Raw genomic sequence first — 6,000 nt, forward strand, 5'->3', positions numbered from 1 at the left:
TGTTGTCCCCTAAATCTCTGGAGAAAATATTCATAAATAATCAAAATAAGAATGATTGAGTCAGTAATCACTATGATTTCTTTCTGTTTGTTCTATGAGTTGAAATTCTAACTCTGTTTAGTTGTAGGGACATTTTTCACTGTTCTAAAATGGCGTATGCCATTTTGTTAAGGTACTTAAATGACTTTTGACATTAAAATTTGTTAAAAGCGGGGGAAAAAGTAACTAGGATTTTATTTCATTTTTTGAGTCAGTGTCTTAATCTGTCACGCAGCTGGAGTGCAGTGGCACAATCACGGCTCACCATAACCTTGACCTCCTGGTCTTAGGTTGTCCTCTCACCTCAGCCTCCCGACTAGCTAGGACCACAGGCTCATGTCACCATGTCCAACCAATTTTTTTGCTTTTTTTGTAGAGATAAAGTCTCGCTGTGTTGCCCAGGCTGATCTCAAACTCCTCGGCTCAAGCAGTCCTCCCACCTTGGCCTCCCAAGTGCTGAGATTATAGGCATGAGCCACCCTGCCCATCCGTAACTGGGAATTCTATAAATTTTCTCAGTAGTAAAAATTTGTATTGTGATTGCAACTGTATCTGACTTAACAGCTCTATAGTCTATGCTAGAATTTTCTAATAGTGGCAAGAAACAGAAACCTCCTTCATGTTACCTCAGGACGAATGTGTTAATTCTAAGAAAACAACAGAGCATCTCCATATTTAAAAACAAGAACTAGAAGACACCCAGGGTTCCACAGATACCAGAATTGGGACTTGGAAAACTTCTAAATGTAAAGAGTAATAACAACAACAGAATTTTGCATTTTTGAACTTCCAAAGCCTAAACTCTAATATTTAATGGATGATCTAAAAGATGCTTACAGTTAATTTTGATTATACACAATTTTCTCATGAGCTGACCACTTTATAAGGTACAACCCTCACTATATCTTCTTTCTCTGCCTTTTTCTCTCTCATTATAATACTTCCAAAGTCCTGTGAGAGAAATCTTTTTTTTTTTTTTTTAATTTATTGTCGAGATGAGGTCTTACCAAGTTGCCCTGGTTGGTCTTGAACCCACGGGCTCAGACAATCCTCTCTCCTCGGCCTCCCAAAGTACTGGGATCACAGGCTGAGCCACTAAGCCTGGCCCCAGTACTTCATTTTTTTTTTTTTTTTTATGGGCAAATACTATCCCATTGTTTGTATATATGGCAATTTATCTGTTCATCCATTGATGGACATTTGGGCTGTTCCTACCTTTTAGGCTGTTGTGAATATTGCTGCTGTGAACATGTATATCCAAATATTTGTTTCGAGTTCTGGTTTTCAGTTCTTTAGGGATATACTTAGAAGTAGAGTTGCTGATTCGTGCGGTGATTCTGTTTAACATCTTGAGGAACTGACAGACTGTTTTCCACAGTGGCTCTACCCTTTACATCCCCAGGAGCAGTGTATGAGGGTCCCGATGTTTCTACATCCACACCAATATATGTTATTTTCCATTTTTATGTTATAGGGAAGTGTGGTATCTCATTGTGGGTTTGTTTTGCATTTTCTTAAAGATTTTGAGCATCTTTTTGTGTGCTTGTTGGCCATTTGTATGTCTTCTTTGGTGAAGTGTATAAGTCCACTTCTCACTGTTTAATTGATTTGTCTTTTTTGTTGTTGAGTTGTAAGAGTTTCTTATATATTTTGGTTATTAGAACCTTATCAGATATGATTTGTATATATTCTCTCCCATTATATAGGTTGCCTTTTCAATTTCTTGATATTGTCTCACTCTGTCACCTAGGCTGGAGTGTAGTGGCATGGTCTCGGCTCACCACAGCCTCAACCACCTTGGCTCAAGCAGTCTTTCATCCTAGCCTCCCGAGTAGCTGGGACTATAGGCATGCCCGGTTAATTAATTAATTTATTTTTTATTTTTTAGAGACAGGGTCTTGCTATGTTGCCCAGGCTTGTCTTGAACTTCTGGGCACTTCTCCTGCCTCGGCCTCCCAAAGTTCTGAGGCTACAGGCATGGGCCACCATCCCCAGCCTCTTTCAAAAACATCCTGATGAGTGAAAGAAGCCAAGCACAAAGGAATCCATACTATCTGATTTCATGTATATGCTATTCTAGGAAATACAAATCTAAACAGGTCTGTGGTTGCCTGAAATGATTGCATCTAGTGGGTACAAGTGAACTTTTTGGCATGATGGAAATGTTCTATATTTTGTTTTTGCTTTTGTTTTTTTTTGAGTTGGAGTCTCACTCTGTCACCCAGACTGGAGTGCAGTGGCCGCTCCCGGCCACCGCAGCCTCCACCTGCAGGGCTCCGGTGATCCTTCCACCTCAGCCTTCCAAGTAGCCGGAATTACAGGCATGTGCTACCACGCCTGGCTGATTTTTTTGATTTATTGTAGAGATGAGGTCTTGCCGCCCAGGCGGGTCTCGAACCCGCGGGCTCAGGCAATCCACTCACCTCAGCCTCCCAAAGGCGCGGAATTACAGGCTGAGCCACCGAACCCGGCTTGTTCTATATTTTGATTGTTCTGGCAGTTACATGTATATGTACAGTTGTCAACATTATCAAACTGTACACCTAAAATGGGTGTATTTTATGTATATTATGCCTTTGTAAAGTTGACTTAAAACAAAAGAATATATAAAGCTTACTTAATCCCCTGTTGATGGACAGTGACATTTTTTCCAGTGTTTAGTTATTTCTAAAAATACAGCTCTGAGCATTCTTGTACATGTACTTTTGTATACACTAGAGGGGGGCCCAAAATGGAATTTATTAAATATTACATATTCTTACATATTTAAACTTTAGTCACCTTCAAAGTACTCTTCGTTTGACACAATACCCCTATCAAGACACCTTTTCCAATGCTCAAAACAGTTTTTGCGTTCATCAGTTTTGATGCTTCTTAGTGCTTCTACTGTTTTTTGTTTCACTTTTTCCACATCGGCAAAATGTTTCCCTTTGAGAACTTTTTTCATCTGGGGAAACAAACAAAAAAAAAAAGTCACGAGGTGCACAATCTGGTAAATAAGGAGGGTGGGGCATGGGGGTCATGCTGTTTTTGGCCAAAAACTGCCGAACACTCAGTGATGTGGGCAGGTGCACTCATAAATTACCCGTTATGAAATGGACAAATGTGTTGAAAGAATCTCCATCCAAAAAAAGTTCACTGAAGCCGAACGCAGCCTCTCACAACAACATTAGCTAGTGCACTGATGCTGATGGGTTCCTAGAACACTTACCTAGCAAGGGAAGACTATTACAAGGGACCCGCCCTCCAAAAAGTAATTCTGGTTTCTTGGGGGGAGGAGGAGTCTTGTCTCATATGTACTCATTTCTAGTGTGTATGTATATCTAAGAGTGGCATTGCTGAGTCATATGTGTGCATACCAACACATTTAGAAGATATTGCTGAATAGTTTTCTAAAGTGATTATACCCACTTACCCACTCACCAACAGTTTGAGAGTTCCAGCTGCCCCATATACTCACTAACACTTAGTATTGGTCAGTCTTTTTAATTTTAGTCATTCTGATTGATGTACATTTGTATGGATTATGGCTTTTAGATTTCTCAAAGATTAATGTGACTATCTTTTAATTGGATTTTAGCTGTCAGTTCTTTTTTTATTATTAATTTGTAGGCATTCCTTAAACATTTTGGATGAGAACATTTTTAGCTGTATAGCAGATATCTGGTCTATGACTTGCCTTTTACTTTAGGAATTTTGATAAATGGAAGTTCCTAATTTTAATGTTACCTAAATGATCAGTCTATTATGCTTAATATTTTGAATCCTATTGAAGAAATCTTCCACTCCGTGGTTATGAAGATATCCTCTTGTGTTATCTTTAAGATGCATTATTCATCATTAAGCCTGCTATTCACCTATAATTGATTGTTTTTACATATGATATGATGCCAAGATTAACTTTTTTCCCATGTAGATATTTACTTTTCTATGGCACCTTGATCATAAAGTATCTATATGTGTGTAGGTCTGCTTCTGGACTGTCTTCTATTCCAGGGATTGGCCTATGGTTTGTTTCTGAGCAGCTTTTAAACTAAGAATAGTTCTATATTTATTACAGAATTGTTTTTAAAAAGAAGTATGTGACAGAGACTCCATGTGTCCCACAAAGCCTAAATGTTTACTTTCTGGCTATACAGAAAAAAATAGAACCTTTGTTCTATTTCATTGGTCATGAGTGAATTTTGCAGTTTTGCTTTTCAAGATTGGCTTGGCTATTTTTGTTCATTTGCAGTATTATGCAAGTTTTAGAATCAGGTTTTCAGTTTCTACACCTACAAAAAAAATCATATTGTAATTTTGATATATTTTATATTATTTATAATATTAGAATGTTTGAAATATTGAATCTTCCTATCTATGAATGTGGTGTGTCCCTCCCATGAATGAATGTTGAATTGGTCTGTATCTTTTGGGATAATCCTCTTTTTTTTACCCCCTCTGTGAAGTTTTTCACTCTGTCGCCAAGGCTAGAATGCGGTAGCACGCTCATGGCCACTGCAGCCTTGACCTGCTGGACTCAGGTGATCCTCCTGCCTCAGACTTACAACTAGCTGGAGCCACAGGTGCACGCTACCATGTCTGGCTAATTTTTTGATTTATTCTGCCGCAGACTTACAACTAGCTGGAGCCACAGGTACACGCAACCACGTCTGGCTAATTTTTTGATTTATTGTAGAGACAGGTCTTGCCAAGTTGCCCAGGCTGGTCTCTTTGAACCCTTGAGCTCAGGCAGTCCTCTCACCTCAGCCTCCCAAAGTGCTGGGATTATAGGCATGAGCCACCACACCCTTCAGGATAATCCTTTGATTTTCTTCCTTAATCTCTTAATATAGTAAATTAGTTTTCATAGGTGAAACAAACCTTGCATTACTGGGCTAAACCAAGCTAGTTTATAATGTATGATGCTTTTAATATATCACCAGATTCAGATTTCAATTTAATTAGAATTTCTGCATCTTTTTTCAAGGATCGCCTTCAACTAACGGAGGACCTTGGTCTTTTTGATAATTGTTATATTAGTTTGGGTCCTCTGAGTAGGAGACATTAAGACAAAACAGATGCCAAGAGGATGAGGCATACAAAAGATTTATTGAGAGAAATGACTGTAAAGGATAAAGAAGACGAGACCGGAGAGTACAGGGGAAAACTTCAGATCACTGACCCCACTGTGAAAGAAGAGAGGAAAGGAAGAATTGGCAGGAAGGGCCTCAAACTGCAGCACAGATCTAAGAAAGTCTCTGCTAGGCCAGTGATGAGTTCCCAGGCAAATACTCTTGTGATCGTGGATGGACGTCTTTCATCAGTTTTAGATCATCTTCAGCCAGCATCTCTTTACATTTTAGCTGTTTCCTAATGCATTCTTCTCTTCTTCCTGGGGCCCCGATAAAGTAATGTGTTAGATTTTCTTACTCTATCCTCCATAGCTACTAAGTTCTCTATTCCTCCTCCTTCCTTTTCTCTTTCTCCTGTCATTGACTTCATTCCTCTGTCCTCCTTCTACCTCCTTCCTTTCCTACTCTGCTCAGCACAAAGGTAGACTCAGCTTGATGGGGACATTATTTCTAGTTACTCTTAAGTCTGGGGAGAGTCTCTTAATAGATTCCTAACTGGATAGGACTTGGGCTTTTTCTTCTGCCTGCTGGGTTTTGGAAAAGCCCTTAAAATGATGCTCACGTTCAGCCAGGCACGATGGCTTACACCTATAATCCCAGCACTTTGGAGTTCCGAGGTGAGAGGATTGCCTGAGCTCACGGGTTCAAGACCAGCCTGGGCAACTCGGCAAGACCTCATCTCTATAATAAATCAAAAAATTAGCCAGGTATGGTGGCATGTGCCAGTAGTTCCAGCTACTTGGAAGGCTGAGGCCGAAGGATTGCTTGAGCCCAGCAGGTGAAGGCTGCGGTGGCCGTGAGTGTGCCCCTGCATTCCAGCCTGGGTGACAGAGTGACTCTGACTCAA

General features: G+C 39.9%; 1 protein-coding gene across 1 annotated transcript in view; it reads left to right on the forward strand.

Moving 5' to 3' along the window:
• LOC103251153 (rho GTPase-activating protein 21-like) overlaps window positions 1–6,000 on the forward strand; it is an 80,273-nt gene that overhangs the window by 69,713 nt on the left and 4,560 nt on the right. The window lies entirely within an intron of this gene.

The sequence above is a fragment of the Carlito syrichta genome, unplaced genomic scaffold (assembly GCF_000164805.1).
Source record: "Carlito syrichta isolate Samal-C Ts95f unplaced genomic scaffold, Tarsius_syrichta-2.0.1 Scaffold136508, whole genome shotgun sequence".
Taxonomy (NCBI): domain Eukaryota; kingdom Metazoa; phylum Chordata; class Mammalia; order Primates; family Tarsiidae; genus Carlito; species Carlito syrichta.